Source organism: Tenrec ecaudatus, chromosome Y, assembly GCF_050624435.1.
Source record: "Tenrec ecaudatus isolate mTenEca1 chromosome Y, mTenEca1.hap1, whole genome shotgun sequence".
In the NCBI taxonomy this organism is placed as follows: domain Eukaryota; kingdom Metazoa; phylum Chordata; class Mammalia; order Afrosoricida; family Tenrecidae; genus Tenrec; species Tenrec ecaudatus.
This window is the reverse complement of record NC_134549.1, coordinates 19,014,879-19,038,583: the sequence shown is the minus strand read 5'-3', so window position 1 is coordinate 19,038,583 and position 23,705 is coordinate 19,014,879. Positions and strand designations below refer to the sequence as shown.

General features: G+C 42.5%; 1 pseudogene; it reads left to right on the top strand.

Moving 5' to 3' along the window:
* Positions 1–2,102: 2,102 nt before the first annotated feature.
* LOC142435543 (midkine pseudogene) lies at positions 2,103–2,869 on the top strand (annotated as a pseudogene).
* Positions 2,870–23,705: the final 20,836 nt, after the last annotated feature.

The window sequence follows — 23,705 nt, the reverse complement described above, 5'->3', positions numbered from 1 at the left end:
GAGTGTCAGTGTGAAGTAGTATCCCACTATTGTATTTATCTTCTGACATTTCTTCATATGATTGGTGACAGCCTGAATGTCATCTTTAGTAAGTTCATGCCTTGTGGCCATTTTTAAATGAAGTACGGTAATTTGTATTTTTCTTATTAAGGTGTTGTGGTTTTCTGTACATTATTGACTTTAGTTCTTTAACTGATATGCCATCCCCAAATAGTTCTGCTCTGTCTGTGGGTTCTCCTTTTAGTCTTTTGATGAAGTCATTTGATGTACAGAAATGTCATATTTTTAGAAAGTTCAGGCACACTCCCTGTGAGACATTCCTGTTGAGAAGACACATTAAAAAAAAAAAAGACAGTTCCAGTTCGCTATCATCTCATTTTCACATACATCCAGCACAGCTTCATCCAGTTGCATAGTTTAACAACGAACCCTTTTAATAGCTATATCTAAAGTGAACTCTCTTACCAATTCTTCACAGTCCAGACACTAGCTGCTTAGAAGACATGTCTATTTAAATGTGCTCCAAGAGCATTTTGAATCCATTTGTTCAAAATGAAGTTTTCTTCTTCATAATCCTGGGCTTTGCCCTCTGTTCTAAACCTCAGTGACTGATATTATCATCCACCAGTGCCTGGAAAGCATCTTTATTTCTCTCTCTTTCACTTTTCATTCAGACTGTCATGGAATTCGATCAACTTTATACTTTAGGAGAGTATTTTCCTAGAAGAGAACACAGCATGATGGAAGACAACAGATGGGAATAAAAGTAGTACATGATGGAAGACAACAGATGGGAATAAAAGTAGTACGCAGAGCAGACCAGCCTGACAGAGGAGTATTTTATTAAGGTCATCCTGAAAAGTAACTGAACTTTAGGTAGAAGAATACCTCAGAAGAGAACTTAAAAGCCCTAGAGGACCTCAGAGTTGAAGTGCTCACAGAAACCATCAACATTAGGCAGGTGTAGGAAATGTCATTTCAAGCAGCACTAAAAAATACCAGTCAGATGAGACATTGAATGGCAAGTCAGAGCAACTATTACCTTCACTATTAAGAGTAACCATTTTTTTGAAAATTTGGTTACAGCTAAGAGTTCAAGGAGTCTAACCTTCAATTTAAATTTGAATGCAATTGCTATTTTAAAAATATTAAGTTAGTTCTCATGGAAGCAGGCAAATTGAATTTAGTTCTGTTACTGTACTGGCAATTTAGCTAGAAGTCAACCATGTTGAAAATAACTGCAAGAATGACATGGTCTGATTGAAAGTTCTCATGAACTAATTTCTTAAGCATAGCCGCCATTTAAATGGACTATATTGATTATTTATATGTTAAATATGTAGACTATGCAATTATTGTTTTCAGTTATACTATGTTCTATATTTATATATGTTCTATATATTTTAAATAACTTAATTGAAATGTGATGATTTCTCAAATATCTCAATCCATGTCTCACATATTTTAAATGAAACATTATAATTTAGCCACTATATGAAATTTACATATTGATAAATATGGCAATACTAATTTTTATTTGGCTCAGAAATTAATTCAGAGTGAATGTTTATCGCCCACCCCCACTCCAAGCCCTCTGCTGCTGTGTATTCAGTCAATAGTAAATAACGGGGAAGTATATACCAGGAAGCTCTCTATATATGCCTTGTTTCAAAGGAAAAATAACAATATTAAAGTAAGTTCCAGGAAATGATTTGAAAATAAACTTTGGATTTATGAAGCAGAGGCTTCAAAGAATGGAAGCAAAGCCAAGTTTATTTGTTGAAAGTGCCAAGAATCTGAGTGCTGGATTTTAGTTTTCCATTTACGAAATGCAAAGAGACCATGAGTTTCAGCACAGTAACTGAGAAACAAAAAGCATGTATGGATTGTGATAAGAGTTGTATGAGCCCCTCACAAAACGATTTTAAAAAATGGTAAAACAAAAAGTTTTCATGCTGTCATCATTGCTATTCATCTAGTGTTGAAGATCTTAACCAAGGCAATAAGAAAAACGAGATAAAATACTAGAAAATAAGAATTAAAACCATCATTATTTTTAGATGAACAAACGTGTGCTTATAAATATTAAGAGTTCGAAAAGGGGCCGCAGCGGCCGGAGCAGGATGGGCTGGAGCCGGGAGGGAGCTAAGCATCGCGGACAGCGAGCGAGATGCAGCACCGAGCCTTCCTCCTCCTCGCCCTCCTCGCCCTCCTGGCGCTCACTTCCGCGGCGGCCAAAAAGAAAGACAAGGTGAAGAAGGGCGGCCCGGGCAGCCCGTGCGGGCCTGGGGGCCCTGCACCCCCAGCAGCAAGGACTGCGGCGTGGGTTTCCGTGAGGGCACCTGGGGACCCAGACCCAGCGTATCCGGTGCAGAGTACCCTGCAACTGGAAGAAGGAGTTTGGAGCCGACTGTAAGTACAAGTTTGAGAACTGGGGGGCGTGCGATGGGGGCACAGGCACCAAGGCCCACCAGGGCACCCTGAAGAAGGCGCGGTATAATGCCCAGTGCCAGGACACCATCCTCGTGATGAAGCCTTGCACCCCTTAGACCAAAGCCAAGGCCAAAGCCAAGAAGGGGAAGGACTAGAGGCCAGGTCTGGATGCCCGCGCCCCCTGGCCTGCCCCTTCAGAGATGTCACCCACCAGTGCCTTTGTCTCACTCGTTAGCTTTATCAAACACACCGGCCTCTCCCCTGCCCCCCACACTCCCCACCCCACCCCCACACACACTCCAAGTGGAGAGGGACTAGGGTTGGTTTCTGGAACGCTCCAGGCTCCTCCCAAACGGATTTCACTCGTGCACGCTCCCCACAACCTTTTGTACTTCCCCACATGGCGCCATTACTAAGAAGCAAATAAACCGTTTTCTGTCCCCCCCCCCCCAAAAAAAAGAGTTCACCAAGGTGGCTGGATACAAATCCTCAGTAATAATTAATAAGAAAATGTCACAGAAGGAAAAAAAATTCCTGTTTGTAAGCATCACACAGCCCATAGAGTACTTAGGAATTAATCTAAGAAGAAACAATGATTTACATGAAGAACTTTTACTTAAAAATTCAATACATTATTTTAATAAATGTACAGACGTTCTATGTTTCTAGATAAGAACTTAATATTATAAAGATAATGGCACACACCCCCACCCCCACTGAGTAATCTCTAAATCCAAGGCAATCTCAATGATAACAGTGACAGGATTTTTCATGGAACTCAACACACTACTTCTCAAGTTTTCATGAAATAAAAAATAACAAAGAAACTTAAGAGGGGAAAAATGAGGTGGATAAATTGCTTTACCGTAAATGAAAACCTATAATGTCACAGTAATTACAATAATGCTTGACTAGAACAAGAATAAGCAAACAGATGAATGAAATAGAATACAGTCCGGAATCTGAATTTAGTGTATGATAAAGATGGGACTTTAAAATAAAATCATTTTATTAGGGGCTCATACAACTCTTATCATAATCCATACATACATCAATTGTATAAAGTACATTTGTAAATTTGTTACCCTTATCATTCTCGAAACAAGATGGAACTTGTAAACAGAAAATGAAAGAAAACTCAAAAGATCATTTGAGACAGTAAGCAATCCAAAAGGAAAACTTAAAGTAAACTTCACATCATACTCAAGAAATTAAATTCCAGATTAATTCAAGGTCTAGAAAAAGTATCATAAGACAATCATACATTTGTACTCATAGGTAGGAAATAACTAGACACCACAAAGAAAAAAATACCTTATGAAATAGAAAATAAAAATTCCTCCTAGTACAAAGCCGGGAGAGTTTGCCATATATACCACAGACAAAGTTTTGATAATTATAATACATAGTTTCTGCAAACATGTGATGATTAAGTGGGTAGAGAAAATGACAGGATAAAAATAATTTTTAGAAGAAAAATGCAAATGGTCCAGTAAATATTCAAAAAAATGCTCATTCTGTGATGCTTACCTCCCCCCAACACTATCGCTGAAGACAAAATGGGCACATAAGCAAATGTGAAGAAAGCTGATGGTGCCCAGCTATCAAAAGATATTGCATCTGGGATCTTAAAGGCTTGAAATTAAATAAGCAGTCATCTAGCAGAGGAGCAAGAAGCCCACATGGATGAAGCACACCAGGATCAGGTAGCAGGCATCAAAAGACTCAAACAAAACAAAAAACATATTGCTGAGAATCAGGGGTGTTGGAACAGAGACCCCAAACCCATCTGTAGACAATAGGACATCCCCTCACAGAAGGGTCACAAGGAAGGGATGAGTCAACCAGGGCGCAGTATAGCACTGATGAAACACACAATATTCCTCTGGTTCTTTGAGACTTCCTCACCACCACCACCACCACTATCATAACCCCAGTCTTGCCTTTCAGTCTGGCTATACCAGAGCTTGTACATTGGTTCATATAAGAGCTCAGGATACATGGAATCCAGGTCAGATACAGCCCTCAGGAACAGGGGGATCCCCCCTCCCCCCAGGAGACAAACAACAGAAACATGAGTGAAGGGAGAAAATTAGTATAAGATATGAAAATAATAATTTATCAAGGGGTGAAGAGGGGAGGGGGAGAGAAAAGAGCTGATATCAAGGACTCAAATAGAAAGTAAATGTTTAGAAAATGATGGTGGCAACATATGTACAAATATGCTTGATACAATTGATTGTATGGATTGTTATAAGAGCTGTAAGAGCCCCAATAAAATGATCTCTTTTTAAAAATGCTCAATCTCACTCATACTTAAAACCAAACCCACTGCCATTGCGTCAATTCTGACTCACAATGACCCCATATAGGATTTCCCAGGCTGTGAATCTTTATAAGAACAGACAACCTCATCTTTCTTTTATGGAGTGGCTAATGGTTTTGAACCATCAACCTTGTGATTAGTTCAATGCTTACCTGACAGTGTCACCTGGCCTCATTTCACTAGCACTTCTCAACCTGTGAGACATGATCCATTTGGGGGTTGAATGACCCTTTCACAGGGGTCACCTGATTTATAACAGTAGCAAAATGACAGTGATGAAGTAGCAATGAAAATGTTATGGGTGGGGGGTCACCACAACATGAGGAACTGTATTAAAGGGTCGTGGCATTATAAAAGTTGAAAACCACTGTCCTGTAGGATCGCTGAGTTGGAATCAACTCAATGGCATTGAATGAGGAAGTGAAGGAGTAGGGAAATATAAGCGAAACTAAAGAAGAATTATTAATATTATTTTTGCCTATCAAATTTGAAAAAGTTAAAGGATATGTATAATGCTGACAAAGGTGCTGGGAATGTAAATGACCACATCCTTTTTAGAGAACAAATTGGCAAGATCTACCTGATTTTTAAGTATACATAATTTTTGTTAGTATACATAATTTTTGTCAATTCCACTTCAAGTCACTCATTACACACACACACACACACACACACACACAGATAAGTAAAAAGTATTGCTATAGGGGTCTAATTCATACACTATGGTATATTCTAACAAATTATGCTTAGAGATATCTCTGTGATCAGTGGATATGTTCATAAGAAAGAAGTACACAGTCATAAATGTAAAACTCAATTACAAAGAAAAAATACTGTAACCACAGCCTGGGTTTTAAAAAAAAAAACAACATTATTCCAGGAGCCCTCTCTCAATCACTGCTTCCGTATTTCTCAGGTTCTCCAGCATCCAAGGCTATGCTGCCCAGGCAAACTCAACTAGCCTGGAATAGGAGAAGTGTCCTAGGCAGTGGTTTTCAACCTTCCTAATTCCTCGACCCTTTCATACAGTTCCTTATGTTGTGGTGACACCGAACCATAAAATTATTTTCGCTGCTACTTCATCACTGTCATTTTGTTACTGGTATGAATCGGGCAACCCCTGTGTAAGAGTTGTTCTACCCCCCAAAGGGGTCGTGACCCACAGGTTGAGAACCGCTGTCCTAGAGCCCCAAGTAAAAACACCTAGAGGCCAAGGGGAAACATGTCAATAACATCCTGGTCTACCCTCCAAGATGAGAGTGCCAGGCCAGTGCCAAGGTGGGATGCCAATGTTTACGAAAGGCGGGACGCAACAACACATAAAGGTAGGATTTTAAAATGATGATGGCAACAAATGTACAAGATTGCTTGACACAATGGATGGGTGGATTGTGATAAAAGTTGTACAAGCCTCCAATAAGACAATTTAAATAATAATAATAAAAACCCGCAGGATTTTAAATTTCCTTGAGTCACTTTCTTTCAGTCTCCCTCCACTGTTGCCCTTGGGGAAATGACAGGCCAACTGCCACTGCAGGAAGGAGACTAGGAGGCAGGAAACCTCCATGCAAAAGAGAATCACCCATTTCTTCCCGCATCCTGGGATGGTGGAAAGCAACCGAGTCTGGGGAAGAGAGATTGCAAAATGGAGGGGCAGGGCAGAATGTTAGTTGTCTTCATGGATAGCAGATATTTGGGGTTTTCATGGGATGAGAACTTTTAATACAGGAATTGTCCTCCACAACACAGACTACAGCCCCAAGTGACAAGTTCGATTCTTTTGGTGAACTCTGAAAAAGTATTACACCCCATGTAGAAGGCTAAGAAAATTGTGATTACATAGAAAATAATAACATTGTCTTCTGTTAAAAAGAGAGGTAAAAAAAAAAAGAGAGAGGTATGCACCCTGAGCCTTCCCAGGGCACAGAGCTTCTTAGTTAATCATCATATTTGTGGTAATAAAACAAGTCGTGGGCTGAATTTAAAACAGTGTTGCAATCTGAGAAACAAGCAAGATCACCAGGGTAATGTAATTGTTTACATAATTGTTTCTTCTATTTCTCAAATATGATGGAGGTACACAATCCGCAATAAATTTTTGTTAATTCCCCCTTTCACACCTATCTTTTTTTCCACAGCCAATGTGTTCCTTTCTTCTCTAAAAAGTTAGGGGGAAAGCCTGCTGCATCCTCCCCTCTTCTTCCAATCGCCATCTTTAATGCTCCGTTGCAGTCTCCACAAGGCAGCAGGGAAAAGCACTTCCATGCGGACAAGGTAGAATCCTCTTCCTGGGGCAAAGGGAGGGGCAGACCTCACCAAGAAAGTGTGTGCTTTCCCAGGCCCTAGTCAGTTAATCTTGGAGAGCACACACCCCAATATAAAAGCTCAATATTTTAATGTGTCACCTACAGGCTCTTAGTGTTGGTATTAAAGAAAAGAAATTAATTTTCTCATAGTCCTGGAAGTCAGCGGTTCTTAACCTGTGGGTCACAACCCCTTTGGGAGTCGAACGACCCTTCACAGGGGGTCCCCCAATTCATAACAGTAGCATAATTGCAGTGATGAAGTAGCAACAAAAGTAATGTTATGGTTGGGGGTTCACCACAACATGAGGAACTGTATAAAAGTTTTGACATCAGGAAGGTTGAGAACCCCTGCTGGAAGCTAATGGACAAATTAGAGGGTCAACAGAATAGATTCCTCCCTTGTGCTAATCTGCTCTTTTTATGACCCAGAAATTATTAGATTTGGATGGTACCCAACTTGAATTAGAGGGAAGTTGTATGTTTCATCGGGGCTATACTGCACCCTGTCTCGTGTCTTCCTTGTGACTATTCTGTAAGGGGATGTCCAGTTGCTTACAGATAGGCTTTAGGTCTCCACCAAACACTCCCCGTCATTCACAATGATATGATTTTTTGTTCTGGGTCTTTGATGCCTGATACCTGATCCCATTGGCACCTCATGATCACACAGGCTGGTGTGCTTCTTCCACGTGAGCTTTGTGCTCCTCAGCTAGATGGCCACTATTTTACCTTTAAGCCACCAAAGGGCACTCCAGGAAGAAGCAGCACAGGAACTACTGCAAAAGCAATTCAGAAGAATAAATCTCAAGTAACTCAATGAATGGAGAAAATGATTGAGGATAAGAGTTTGGAAAAAGAAAGGAAAAGCTGTAGAACTTGGGAAAACACTTCAAGAGTAATGTGATAAGACAAACGAAAAATTAGAAACCCTATGAAAACTCCAAACATGCAGTTAACGTGCTGAAAAAGAAAAAAAAGGAAACTCCAAACAGAAGCCCAAATGATTACTACTAAGATATTAGAATTAGATAAGACTTTGAAAGTGCAAGAATATGGAATTAAAGCAAAGGAAGGCAAAGTAAGTGAGCTTGATGACAAATCTCTTGATAGAAATCTATGAGAAGAACGATCAATAAAATAGAGCCAAACAATCTGAAGAAAGTCTAAGAATTATGAGACTATCCAAAGGATTCGAAAAGGCAGGACCTGGTAGGCATTCCAGAACAGGAACACACAAAAAAGGGAACAGAGAAGATAGTCTTAAGATTGGGAGAAAACCTCCCTACCATCATAAAAGAAGAAAAAACATCTAAAAGAAAACCAAACAGGAGAGAGTCCCGGAAAAAAGATTTACCACAACATACCACAGTCAAACTGCAATATGAGGGAAATGAAAAATCCTGAGAGCATCTCAGGGAAAGAAAGAAAAATCCCTAAAAAGGGGAATCAATAAGAATAAGCTCAGATTTTTCAATAGAAATTGTGCAGTCAAGAAGACATGGAATGAGAAATAAATCTCTTTTTTTTAATGATATAGAATTTATTAATAAAACAGACCTGATTTTTAAAACTTTTAAAATGCTTTTGGTGCTCTGTGTTTTACTTAAGAAGACAATCTATATCCACTATTCTTGGGGGTGGGGTGGGGTTTGGTGATAAATAAAATCTTTTTTAAAAAAACAACTGCCAACAAGACCCTTATATCAAGCAAAATTATTCTTCATATGTGGGAGAGAAATAAGGGCATTTTCAGGTAAGGAGAAATTTAAAAGATTTTGTAAAAACAAGATCAAATTTATAAAAAATACCGAGGAAATCAGAAAGTAGAAAAAACAATAGAAAGAATCGACCAGACAAGAAGTTGGTCCTTTGAAAGGATTAACAAAATCGACAAACCACCAGCAAACATAACAAAGAATAAGGAGATGAAAATATCTTGCCCGTCCTCTCCTCCCTCTCTCCGTTTCTCTGCCACCCCGAGTGTGCTGGTGCTCCGACTTCACCATGTCGTCTCATAAGGCTTTCAGGATCAAGAGATTCCTGGCCAAGAAACAGAAGCAGAATTGGCCCATTCCCCAGTGGATTCGAATGAAAACCGGTAATAAAATCAGGTACAACTCCAAGAGAAGACACTGGAGAAGAACCAAGCTGGGGCTGTAAGGAGCCCCCTGAAGGGTGGCACGCATGGCCGCATTTTCCCAGGCTCAAATTTTGTCCCCATCTGATGACTTGAACTTCTATTGGCAAATAATCTGGTTTATTCCTTGGTTTTTTGCTTCCTAATCAAGTTTAACAATAAATGATGTAAGGCTGTTGGTGTGAAAAAAAAAAGAAAATATCATGAATGACAAAGGAAATGGATGATATCACAACTGCACCAACCAAAATAGAAAAGACAATAGCAATACTATGAAACATTATAATCCAACACATTTGAAAACCTAGAACAAATGGGCTAATTTCTAAAACACAGTACGTACCTAAATCAGGAAAGAGTGATGCAGAAAATCTCAACACACCCATAAAAAAGGAAGAAACCGATCAGGTTATTTAAAAACTCAAAAACAAACAAACAAAAAACCCCAATAAAAAAAGTCCAGGGCCAGATGATTTTACTGGGGAATTTACGAAGCATTCAGAGAAGAGTTGGTTCCAATCCAGAATATAGAAAAGGACAGCAAACTCCTGGATAATTTTTCTGAAGGGAGTAAAACCCTGATACGCAAACCAGGCAAATACATTACCAGAATAGAAAATTATCAAACAATATCCTTTATGGCTATAAATACGAAAATTCTCAGTAAAATTCTTCCCAAGGGAATCCAACAAAATTTCAAATATGTATCTTGATCAAGTGAATATAGCATACAAAGTATGCAAAGATGGTTCAACACTAGAAAACAATCCCTGTAATACACCATGTAAATAAAACAAAGGAGAAGAGTCACATGGCCAGATATAAACTATGCAGAAAAGCATTTCACAAAATCCAATACCTATTCCTGATAAAAACCCTCAACAAAACGGAAATAAAGGGAAAGCCGACAGCCAGTATCTCACTCAATAGGGAGAAACTGAGAAGAGGGACCGGACAAGGATGCCCTTTATTACTGCTCTCATTCAATATTGTTCTGAATGTTTTAGCCAGGGCTTTTAGACAACAAAAAGAAATCAAAGGTTTCCAAATTGAGAAAGAAGAAATAAAACACTATTTGCAGATGATATGATTCTACAAGTAGAAAACATCAAAGATGCAACAAGAAAATTGTTGGAAACAACTGAAAAATTCAGCAACATTGTTGGGTGCAAGATGGATCAGATTCCTGCACAGTAACAACGAGAACTCTGAAAAGGAAATCAAGGAAACAATACCATTTATACTAGTTACCCCAAAGATGACATACCTAAAAATAGAGTTGTACAAAGAAAGCTACACTACTAAAATAAACCAAAAGAGACGTACAAATATGGAGAAGTATTCCATATTCCTGGATAGGAATATTTAACATTGTGAAAAATGTCAATACCACCTAAGCAATCTATAAATATAATGCAATTCTGATCCAGATTCCAGATTCATTCTTTGAAAAGATGGGGGAAATTTAAAAAAATAAACAATAAAAAAAGATGGAAAAACTAATCACCAACTTTATATAGAAAAGAAAGAGACCAGGTAAGAAAAGCATGACTACAGAAGAACAACGTAGAAGGCCTTCCAACCTTAAAAACATCTACATATTCAAAACATCTTAGTATTGGTTATAGCAATGGCTATATAGACCAATGGAATAGAATAGAGAACACAGAAATAAATCCATCTACCTCCAAACAACTGATTTTTTTTTTACAAAGGGTCTAAATACATCAAATGGAGAATAGACACCACCACCATCATGATCCCAATTCTACCTTACAGATCTGGCTAGACCAGAGGATGAACACTGGTACAGATAGGAACTGGAAACACAGGGAATCCAGGACAGATGATCCCTCAGGACCAATAATGAGAGTAGTGAGACCAGGAGGGTAAGGGGAAGGTGGAGGGAGAAAAGGGGAAGCAATCACAATGATCTACATATAACCCCTTCAAAGGAGGATGGACAACAGAAAAGTGGGTGAAGGGAGACACTGAACAACATAAGACATGAAAAAATATATAAATTATCCAGGGTTCATGAAGGAGGGAGGGTGGAAAAATTGAGCTGATACCAAGGGCCTAGTAGCAAGAAAATGTTTTGAGAATGATGATGGCAGCAAATGTACAAATGTGCTTGACACAATGGATGGATGTATGGATTGTGATAAGAGCTGTAAGAGCCCCAGTAAAATGATTTTTTAAATGGACACCCCCTTACAGAAAGGTCTCGGGAAGGAGATGAGCCAGTCAGGGTGCAGGGTAGCAATGATGAAACATACAACTTTCCTCTACTTCTTACATGCTTCCCCCACCCCACTATCATGATCCCAATTCTACCTTACAAACTCGGCTAGATCAGAGGATGCACACTGGTACAGATAGCAACTGGAAGCACAGGGAATCCAGGATGGATGTTCCCTTCAGAACCAGTGGTGAGGGAGTTGATACTGGGACAGGGGAGGGAAAGTGGGGTAAAAAGGGGAAACTAATTGCAAGGATCAACATGTCACCTCCTCCCCATGGGACGGACAACATAAAACTGGGTGAAGAGACACGTCGGACAGTGTAAGATATGACAATAATAATTTATAAATTATCAAAGTCTCATGAGGGAGGGGGGAGAAAGGAGGGAGGGGAAAATGAGGAGCTGATATCAAGGACTCAAGCAGAAAGAAAATAATTTGTAGGCCACTGGACATCCCCTTACAAAATGGTCTTGGGGAGGAGATGAACCAGTCAGGGTGTGTTGTAGCAGCGATGAAACATACACCTTTTCCCTAATTCCTAAATGCTTCCTACCCTCCCCCACTACTATCATGATCCTAATTCTATCTTACAAATCTGGGTAGACCAGCGGATGTGCACTGGTACAAATAGGAACTGGAAACACAGGGAATCCAGGGAGGATGATCCTTTCAGGACATTACCTACTACCAGACACATACAGGTTCCCTGCTCATACGAACACATTACCTACTACCAGACATACACAGGATCCCTTCTCATCGGAACATATTACCTGCTCCCAGACACACGTCAGCAGCTATTAGAAACACATTACATGTTCCCAGACTTACACCGGTTCCCTGCGCATAGGAACGCATTACGCGATACTGGGAGGGTTGAGGGAGGGTGAGTTGGAAAGGGGGAACTGATTACAAGGATCTACATATAACCTACTCCCTGGGGGACAGACAACATAAAAGTGGGTAAAGGGAGACATCGGACAGGGCAAGATATGACAAAAAAAATTTATAAATTATCAGGGATTCATGAGGAAGGTGGGAGCAGGGAGCGAGGGTGGAAAATGAGGACCTGATGGCAGGGGCTTAGGTGGAGCGCAAATGCTTTGAGAATGATGAGGGCAATGAATGTACAAATGTACTTTACACAATTGAAGCATGTATGGATTGTGATAAGAGTTGTATGAGCCCCTAATAAAATGATAAAAAATAAAACCAACAAATTAAAAAAAAACAGGAAAAGATGAGTAATACAACTGAAAATGGGCAGAAGACATGAACAGACATTTCTCCAAAGAGAAGCACTCCCATGCCTTGCGGCTAACTACAAAGAAGATCTCTAGGCAGTTGAGGAACGTGAAGAAATGCTTGGAATCCCTAGTCATTTCAGAAATGCACATCAAAACAATGAGATAGCACTTTACCCTAGCACTGAGACAGTCAAGTAAAAAACCAGAAAATTACAAATGCTGGAATGTACGGATGTGCTTTATACAATTGATGTATGTATAAGCCCCTAATAAAATGTTTTTTGAAAAAAAAACAAATGCTGGAGAGGATGTGGTGAGATGGGAACACTCATACCCTACTGATGGGACTGCGAAACAGTATAACCACTGTGCAAGGCAGTATGGCACTTTCTCCAGCCCCTCCTCACGACAAAAATGCCATAGGCATATGCCCTAACGAAACCAGAAACAAAGAGCAGACAATTACACCCTTGTTCATCACAGTACTATTCAGAACAGGAAGAAGCTGGAAACAACCAACATGCCCATCGGTGGAAGCATGGATAAAGAAAACACGATCCAGACACTCCATGGAAGATTATGCATCACTAAAGAATAAGGATGAAAATGAAATATTCCATGGCATGAATGGATTTATGCTGAGTGAAATTAGCCAATCACAAAAGGACAAATATTGTATGAGACCACAGTTCTAAAGGAAAATACTAATATAAATCATGCCCAAAAAAACAACAACAAATTTTGATGGTTACTAGGTGGGGAGCGATAAATAATAGGAGAGAGGAGAGAGGCCCAATTTGTTGAAGGGGAAGACAGTATGGTTAGAAGACAGATGGAAAAAAAGGTTAGGGTGTGGGGCAAGCTAATGGGAGGGCTGACAAATTGTTAAAGTTGAAGAATATTTTTAAATGATATATAAAGCTCCACCTAATTCACAATTAAGTTTTTTTAAGCTTCTTCACATTAGCATACACGTCAAGAATTATCTCCTGCTAATTATGTGTTGGCCTCCTAGCTCCCATAGCTCTAAACGTAAGAGCAGTTCTTGGAGAGGGACATCATGCTTGGTATAGTGAAGAGGCAGTGAAAAAGAGGAAGGTCCTCCACGAGGATGACATGGATTACACAGCTGCTCCGACAATGGGTTCAGACAGAGGAACAATGGCGAGGATGGTGCTGGGCTGGCAGTATTTCATCTTGTCGGTCCACGTGGGTTGGAGTCGGAACTGACTCTATGGCTCCTAACCACCAAAATAAATACCCGTAAAAAGGAGCTGCAGTGATGCTGTGGATTAGACCCTGGCTTCTAACCCCAGGTTAGACTAGAATAGGTTCAAACTCACAGGCGTTTCACACAAGGAAGATGAGTTTGTCTGCCTCCATAAAAATGTAGTTTCCGAAAACCTACACAGGACCACTACGAGTTGGAATCCTTGAATCTAGTCTCATGCAATGAAACTGCTTGTCACAATGTAATCTAGTACAAATAGTTGAGGTCATGCCAGTGTGGGGTGGATCCTATACCTAATCATTTTTTAGTTGTTAAAAAAAATGAGACTGACTACAGAGCCTACTGGGCTCTTAACCACAAGCTCAGCAATGCAAACCCTGCAGCAGGTGAAACGTGAGGCTCGTAGGGTCACTCTTAGTCAGAATTGACTGTGCAGTGTAAACTGTGGCTGCGGGTGCATCAGACGCTCGCAGGCCCTGGGCCCAGGACTGGTGCAGAAGCTGATGGGCTGCGGCTGACTGACACACCTCCAGCGGTTGGCAGGCTACCCCCACAGGGGACTGAAGCCATTGAACCTGACCAGGCTGGCGAGTCTGGGGGAAGGGGCAGAGAGGGCAGGATAGGGATGGCACGGGATTCTGTAGGGTCTTGTTCAGAGGTTTTGGGGCGGGGCAGGTGACAACATGAGTTACTACCCTGGGTGACACCAACCCCAATGATAGTGCTGTAGAAGGAACTGTATCAGGAAGAATTACTACCCTGGGTGACACCAACCCCAGTGACAGTGCTGTAGGAGGAACTGTATCAGGAAGCACAGTTCTGTGTTATAGCCACCCACTCACGGCATTTGCATCACAGCTATTGGAAACTGAGACAGTCCTAGAGGACAAGTCATTCCAGGCTTCCCAGAACAAAGAAAATCGATAAGCACCATGCCTTTCCACCTACATTTTATTTGAGAAGAGTCTGAAATATGAAATAAATGTTAGTTTTCAATGGTGGGTGTAACTGCTGCATGAGGCTTTCTGAAATAGACAATCAGCATCTTTTGTATCTCAAAGAGGAACAGCAGTCAAGTTGGTATACTGAGCCTACTCTGCAGCAGATGGGCTTCTCCAGGAAGCTAGCTCTTTGGAGGAAATGAGTGTGCATATTATTAGAAAGTGCTCTCCTCTATGGATGCAAGAGGAAGGAAGGAGGACTAGGGAGAGGACGGAACTGAGCTACAAGGTGGACTTCACGGCATTCTCGGCCAATCCTACCGAGTTCTGAGGGTGGGGTGATCTCACTGCAATTTCCACTTGCAATGTGGGGGCAGGCCTTTATATCTCCTATGGTCAATTATGAAATCAATCTGCTCGATCCCGGCAGAAAAGGGAAACTGAACACTCAAGACTTTCCTCAAATATAGGCAATAAATTGAAGAAAGCTGATGGTGCCCGGCTATCAAAAGAGATAGTGACTGGGGTCTTAAAGGCTTGAAGAGAAACAAGCGGCCATCTAGCTCAGAAGCAACAAAGTCCACATGGAAGAACACACCAGCCTGAGTGAGCGAGTGGTCCCAAAGGGATCAGTTACCAGGCATCAAAGAACAAAAACTCATATCATTGACTGCACACCTCCATGATAGGATCGCTGAAGACAAATGGGTGCATAAGCAAATGTGGTGAAGAAAGCTGATGGTGCCCGGCTATCAAAAGAGATAGTGTCTGGGGTCTTAAAGGCTTGAAGGTGAACAAGCGGCCATCTAGCTCAGAAGCAAATAAGCCCACATGGAAGAAGCACACCGGCCAGTGCGATCACGAGGTGCCCAAGGGACCAGGTATAAGGCATCATGAAAAAAAAAAAAAAAGATGTAAGTGTGTGTATATATGTGTATATATGTGTATATGTATATATGTATGTATATATGTGTACATATATATCATATTAAATGAAGGGGGAAGTGCAGAGTGGAGACCCAAGGCCCAAGTGTCGACCAATGGAGATCCCCTCATAGAGGGGTTTAGGAGAGGAGATGGGTTAATTAGGGTGTGAGATAGTATCGATGAAGAACACAGCTTTCCCCCGGATCCTGGATGCTTCCTCCCCCCAACTACCATGATCCGAATTCTACCTTGCAGGGCTGGATAGGACAGAGGCTGTACACTGGTGCATATGAGGGTTGGAGGTACAGGGAATCCAGGGTGGATGATACCTTCAGGACCAAGGGTGTGAGGGACGATGCTGGGAGAGTGGAGGGTGAGTGGGTTGGAAAGGGGGAACTGATTACAAGGATCCACATGTGACCTCTTCCCTGGGAGAGGGACAGCAGAGAAGGGGGGAAGGGAGACTCCGGATAGGGCAAGATATGACAAAACAACGATGTATAAATTACCAAGGGCATATGAGGGAGGGGGGAATGGGGAGGGAGGAGGGGAAAAAAAAGAGGACCTGATGCAAGGGGCTTAAGTGGAGAGCAAATGCCTTGAGAATGATTGGGGCAGGGAATGTATGGATGTGCTTTATACAATTGATGTATGTATATGTATGGATTGTGGTAAGAGTTGTTTGAGTCCCTAATAAAATGTAAAAGAAGAAAAGAGAAAAAAATGATTAGGGCAAAGACTGTACAGATGTGCTTTATACAATTGATGTATGTATATGTGTGAACTGTGAAAAGAATTGTATGAGCCTCAATAAATTGTTAAAATTAAAAAAAAATAAAATAAAATAAATGACATGAAAAAAAAAAAGAAGAAAAGAGAAAAAAATGATTAGGGCAAAGACTGTACAGATGTGCTTTATACAATTGATGTATGTATATGTATGAACTGTGAAAAGAATTGTATGAGCCCCAATAAATTGTTTAAAAAAAAATATATAGGCAATAAATGTAAATCCTTGTTTGCAACTAATCTCTGTTAGCTCCCATGATCCAGTGGCTGCACACTTACTTTCAAAGAGGCTCCATCTCCACTGTTTTTATTTTTTTTTAAATAATCAAATCATTTTATTGGGGGCTTGTACAACTCTTATCATAATCCATCCATCCATCCATTGTGTCAAGCACTTTTGTACATTTGTCACCGTCATCAGTCTCAAAACATTTGCTTTCTTTTTTTTAAATAAAAAAACATACGACTTTTTTTTCCATCTTGTCTCCCACCCCCCAAAAAAAAAACATACAACTCTTATCACAATCCATACATACATCAATTGAGCAAAGCACCCTTATACATTCGTTGCTGTTTATATTTCTCCAGTTGTCTTTTAGATCAGAATCAAAGTTTCACGCAGGGTGATTTCTATAGCTGGACGTGCTAACTTTACAAGATATGGAACCTCCCAAGGAAGCTCCTTCTTCCTCCCTTCTCTGAATCTTCTTCATTTCACCACACCACTCCTTGCTTGGTAGACAGCGAACAGAGCCAGGCGTTGAAGTTGGCCAGAGCTGCTTTTCCATTCTAGCTCTGACGTTTCTAGTCGATTAATCTTGGGCAAACTACAGAAGTTGGTTAAAGTTGGTAACACTTCTCAAGAAATCTTACTTCATGACAAAATAACGATGTATAAATTACCAAGGGCACATGAGGGAGGGGGAAAGGGGAGGGAGGGGAAAAAAAAAGAGGACCTGATGCAAGGGGCTTAAGTGGAGAGCAAATGCCTTGAGAATGATTGGGGCAGGGAATGTATGGATGTGCTTTATACAATTGATGTATGTATATGTATATGTATGGATGGTGATAAGAGTTGTATGAGTCCCTAATAAAATGTAAAAAAAAGAAAAGAGGAGAAAAAAATGATTAGGGCAAAGACTGTACAGATGTGCTTTATACAATTGATGTATGTATATGTATGAACTGTGATAAGAATTGTATGAGCCCCAATAAATTGTTAAAATAAAAATAAAATTAAAAAAAAAAAGAAATCATACTTCATAGGGCTGTGACTGACCTCCAACAGAAACCCCGTGCAAGTGCCCAAACAGTGCCTAATGTTCAGAACGCGCGCATCGTCCTCTCCCCGGCCAAGGCAGAAAGGGGCCACAGGCTTTTGGGAGTAATGTTGAGGTGGACCTTGGTCTCGGTGACTATCATATCTGTTTGTACCATTATATTTTTCTCAAATTCAACTTCACCATTCTCACTGCGGTCAGTCCCGCAGGATGAATTCCTCCTCAGGTGTCTGGACCGTGGCGGGAGCAGTACTCACCCCAACTCCCAAGTCCCCGTGGCCGGAAGCACAGGAAACAAAACGGTGTGGGCTTCAGGTCGGGGACTCTAACCGAGACAAGGTCCCTTTGTGGAAGTCACACCTGATTTTGAGTCGAGGCAGTGAAACACCTTAGATAGGTCTCCAGTGATGTAATTTTCCTGGTTGATTACTTCTGTGCAATGCCCCCGCCCCCGCCCCCACCCCGCACTTCCGCGAACTACAGGGAGCGCAGTACAGACAGACCTACTCCAACTTCTGCGCCTGTGACGTGCTGACTCACCCTTCCTGACAGAGTTCCACATTTCAGACGGAGGAGGGGGGGCACGTGACTGGATGGGCACCATGCTGAGGACCGAAGGCAGCGTAAGAAACAAACAAAGACGCAAAGGAAGGAAAGCAACCAAAAAAGAAAAATAAAGGAAAAGGGCCCCCGGCGTGGGGACTGCGGGGCGCGCACGGGGACCGGGGCGCAGGCCGTCAGCCCGGGGTCCGGACGCTGCACGTGTCTCCACACGCGGGGCGCCGGCAGAGACGCCGAGACCGCGCGGAGACGGGCGACCCCCGCCCGGCGGGCTGCGGACGGGCGCGCAGGGGGCGCTGGGGACCCGGGAGGACGCGGAGGGCGCCCTCGGGCCGCGGCAGGGGCTGCGGGACCCCGGACGGGGCGCTGGGACGCCGGGAAAACTCACCTCAGACGCGCGCGGCGGCCTCTCAGGGAAGAGCACTTCCGCTTCCGGTCGCGAGGTGCCCCCGGCTTGAACTTCCGGCCGGGAGCGCGGCGAGTCCTAAGCAGGTTGTCGAACCAACAGGAAGGACGGAGGCCGAGTGCAGCTCCAAGAGGTTTGTTGGCTTCAAACTCACACTCAGCGCCGAGGGTCCACACCGGGCTCTGTCGAGTAGCGAGTGTGGACCCCGAGCTTCCCCTGGGACACGCTTTTATAGGCCGAACCCACACACGTGTCCTTTATTTAAACAGAAAAGTGGACCTTGCATTATCTTTAGCTTGCAGTTTTCCCACAAAGCTGCTGGGCCCGCACGTGGATTTGCTAAAAGAAGCTACAAAGCACTGAAGCGGAATATCTTGCAACGAGACTAAACTTTGGCACATGTGTCGCCGACCGTTCTTATTTCATATCAAGACTCAATAAAAACTTGTTCATCCCCAAAGCGTTTTGAGTCCTCACTGAGGGGTCCTTTGATTCGCCTTCTGTTTAGATCCACACACTCAAACCAAAGCGAACGCAGTGTACACCCCGCCCCCGGAAAACGAAAGCAAGTCTTATTCAAGGGCCAGACCACAGACAGGGATGTACTCACAGTATCTGGAAGCTTTCAAATGTCCCATGGCCCTCAGTGTACGTTCCCCAATCACAGTGAAGAAAGCCCTTATGAAAGTAAGGAAAATGTGAGAGCTTTTAAGTGTAAGGTTAGCCCTCACTAGACATATGAGAACGCACAGGGATGAGAGACCTTATGAATGTAAAGAATGTGCAAAAGGCTTGAAGATTAAACCTGTTAGTCTGTGTGATCACAGGACAGAGGGAGGGAAGTCTTGTGGATCCAGTGGTAGTGTAATCATCTCAGCGTTGGCGTGGGTCTCCACATAGCTCCTTCAACTCCAGGGCTCTAGCATAGCTCCATGTGTTTTGCCCACAGGGATGTCTCACAGGGAGTGTGGGTGTGCGGGGGTCCAGCAAGTGAATTATCTCCTTGGCAGCTCCAAATGAGGACAGCAAACTGAGACCTGATTGGCAGGCTAACCTCCACCGTTCATGTTTACGTCCCAAATTGACCACAGGTGATGTCTCGACCACCATGGGAGAGAGGAGAAAGGATGGTCACCAGAAAAGGACATCATGCCTGGTAAATGGAGTGTCCGCAAAAGAAAAAGAGGTAGCCCCTGGGTAACACGGATTCATAATGTCAATGCAACCAGGAGCTCCAACATAGGCGGAATTGTGAGGATGGCACTGTCTCCTTGTCTGGTACACGGATCATGATGAGACAGGATCAGCTATGCAGCCCCTAGCAATAACAACAACAACCAGAGTAGGCCTCCTAGGCAAGTCGTGTGCTACGGAATACAGGGACATTCAACTCAGTCTTTCTGAAGGCCCATGACATTCTTTGTGGGCCTCACCAGAAAGGTTGTGTATGGAAACCCCACTAAGTGAATTTAGCAATTACTCCAGCTCCCTTTGGTAGCAGATTTAAGGAGCTGAGAATCTCCACAGCACTGAAAGCTGAAATGCCCTGGTGCTAGATCCCACAACAAAAGTTTGCTGCCCTTGCAGTGAGCAGCCCAAGGAATAACCACTGTGCCACCAGGGCACCCGTGGGGGCTGTGCGCTGGGCTGCTCACTGCATGGTCAGCTGTTTAAAGCTACCAGCTGAGCCACACAGGGAAGATGATGTTTCTACTGCCATACAGAGTCTTAGAAACCCACAGGGGAAGTTCAACGTTGTCCTTTAGTGTCACCATGAGTCATCTTGGAGTCCATTGCAGTGAGTTTGTTATATAGATACATATACATACACACGAAAAAATACATATACACACTTACATACACACAAAAAATACGTAAACATACAACCATATTTATACATACACGTACATATATATACATATACACATACATATACAAATGCCAATTTTTTTTTATTTTTCAAAAATAAATACAATAAAAAAATTTAAAAGACAGAAATGTCACATTCTTAACAGCCCCCAGCCTGTTCACCTATCAGATCTACACAGTTGAAACCTAAACTGCTGAAGTCCGTTGTTGGGTGATGACTCGCACAGGGACTCCACAGGCAGAGAAGACGTGCCTCATAGGATCGTGCAGTTTTAAAAATAATTTCGTGTGTTCACTGCACCATCTTTCTTCTTGAAGTGCCTGGTGGGTATAAAATGCTGGCTTTTCCATGAGCACCCTGATATCTAATGCACCATGCCACCTTGCTGACATTGAGCCAATGTGAGCCCGTGGGTTTCTGACGCTGAAACCGTTTACGGGAGTAGACAACCAGTCTTTCTCCCTCCATGATGCTGGTGCTATCCACCTGCAGGACATGAAGATCGAAGCCCAACATGCGGCCACTGCATCACCACGGCCCTTTATTTTAATGTGAAAGATGATTCAACACATCTGGGTGCATCTCTGCAATCTTCGTAATGCACCCAATTCTGTCATTAGAATCAACCTGGAGGAGCTCACACCAAGGGCTCCAGGAGAAAGAAAAGGCTTTGAAAATCATGGTAGTCACATATGTACAGACGTGCTGGATAAAATTGATGTATGGGTTGTGACAAAATATGTAAGAGCCCCCAATAAAGTGATCTATAAGAGAAACAAGTAAACAAATTGTAATCACTTCATTGCCATATAGTAGGGACTTTAACTTACAGCTAGACGGAGAAAGAAGAATTTGTTCATAATAAGGGGGATGCTGACACTGATTTAGTAAAAAATACCAGAACTCTAACTGATAAACATTTGACAAAAAAGAACATTCCATTAAGAAAAAATACCACTCGAAGAAAGCTGATGGTGCCCAGCTATCAATAAGGATAGCGTCTGGGGTCTTAAAGGCTTGAAGGTGAACAAGTGGTCATCTAGCTCAGAAGCAACAAAGCCCACACGGAAGAAGCACATCAGCCTGTGGGATCACGAGGTGTCAAAGGGATCAGGTATCAAGCATCATCAGAACAACAAAAAAAAAACACCTTATTATAGTGAATGAGGGGGTGGGGTGTGCAGAGTGGAGTCCCAAAGCCCATTTGTTGGCCACTGGAAATCCCCTTGCAGACGGGTCTAAGGGAGGAGAGGAGCTAGTCAAGAGGCAATGTAGCAACGATGAAAAATACAACTTTCCTCTAATTCCTAAATGCTTTCTCCCCGCCCCCTTGAGCGAAGGCCCAATGTCCTTCGGCTACCTTAATACTGAACCTATAAATATATGCACATAGATATATTCCCCATCCTCATATATAAATATATTTGCATATGTGCATGTCTTTACCTAGAACTCTATAAATACCCTTTGCCTCCCAGCTCTTTCCTCTGTTTCCTTTGACTTTCCTCCTGTCCCACTATCGTGCTCCGTCCCCACCAGGGTTTCAGCAATTCCTTATGGTTACATTACCCTTGATCATGCCCTACCAGGCTTCCCGCACCCTCCTCACCACCAACTTGGATCACTTGTTCCCATGTCCCTGGTTTGTTAACACCACTACCTTTCTTTTACCCCCACCTCCCCCTCTCCCATGTGCTCCTGGAACTGTTGGTCCCCTTGTTTTCTCTTCCAGATTGTTCATCCAGCCTCATTTATTTAGACAGACCTGTGGAGATTATAACATGCACAAAAACAAGACAGAGTAAAACCAAGCAATAATATACAACAAAACAACAAACGATGACAAACAAAACAAGAAAAACAGCTTATAGTTAGTTCAAGGATTGCCTTTTGGCCTTTAGGAGTGTTTTCCAGTCCAGTCTGTTGGGGCATCACATCCTGGTCCCAAAGTCCACCTTCACCATTCCCTGGGGACCTCAATGCTCTGTTCCCTTGTTCTTCTGTTGCACCCCCTTAGTGTTTTGCTTCGGTGTGGTGGGATCAGATCAGGTGCAATCCCCACACTGTCTCTGGTTTTGTCCACTGTAGGGCCATGGGTCAGTGAGGGGCATCATGTCTCAGCCATGTGGTCCTCTGTATGGACTGGCTGCTCCACTCTCTCCTCCTCCCCCTTCACCTGCACCCAAGTGCTCCCATCAGATATGTCCATCTCCAGGAGCTGCAGATTCAATGCCGTCCTTTGAAATTAATTCTTCTGGGGGGAGGGGCAGGAGTCCACTTAGTTGGCATTGGGGCCGGTCCCCCACCAAACACTTTCCCACATTTCTGACATCCATAAAGTCCTTCTCCACTATGAATTATTACATTTCTTAAGGTGTGACTGATATCCAAAGACTTTCCCACGTTCCTTACCTCCAGAAAGATTTTTTCCCATGGTGAAGTCGTAGACCGAGAAGGTTTTGCAACATTCCTTACGGTCATGAGGCCTCTCTGCCGGATGAGTACACATTTCTTGAGTGAGGGAGTGAGGGAGGCATATCATCTCTCCCAGGTGTCCAAAGGGAAGAGTAATCACAGGAATCATTTCTGAATTGGGCCCATTCATAGCATTTCTCACCATTGCTCAATCTTGCAGGATTCCTAATGATTGCTAAGTGACTGAAATCCTTCCCACACACATTTTGAATAAGGGATTTCTCTCTATAAGAGTGCTTACTGGAGTGGCTTGCATAGAGTGAGAACTATGGTCTTCTCTACAGAGACCCCCGCTATAGGTATTGCATCCTGGGTGAGAGCTGATACGGTGACGGTATGATGAGGGAGCACTGAAGATTGTCCCCCACACGCACAGCATCAAAACAGATCTTCTTCTGGAAGACTGCCTCGTATCGCACTTAGATCTGGAATCCGGCTAGAGGTTGTCCCACAATGATTGTCTTCAGTACGTTCACAGAGTTTCTCTAAGGAACATTTCTATTAAAAATAAGGGGGAAAGTATTGCACAT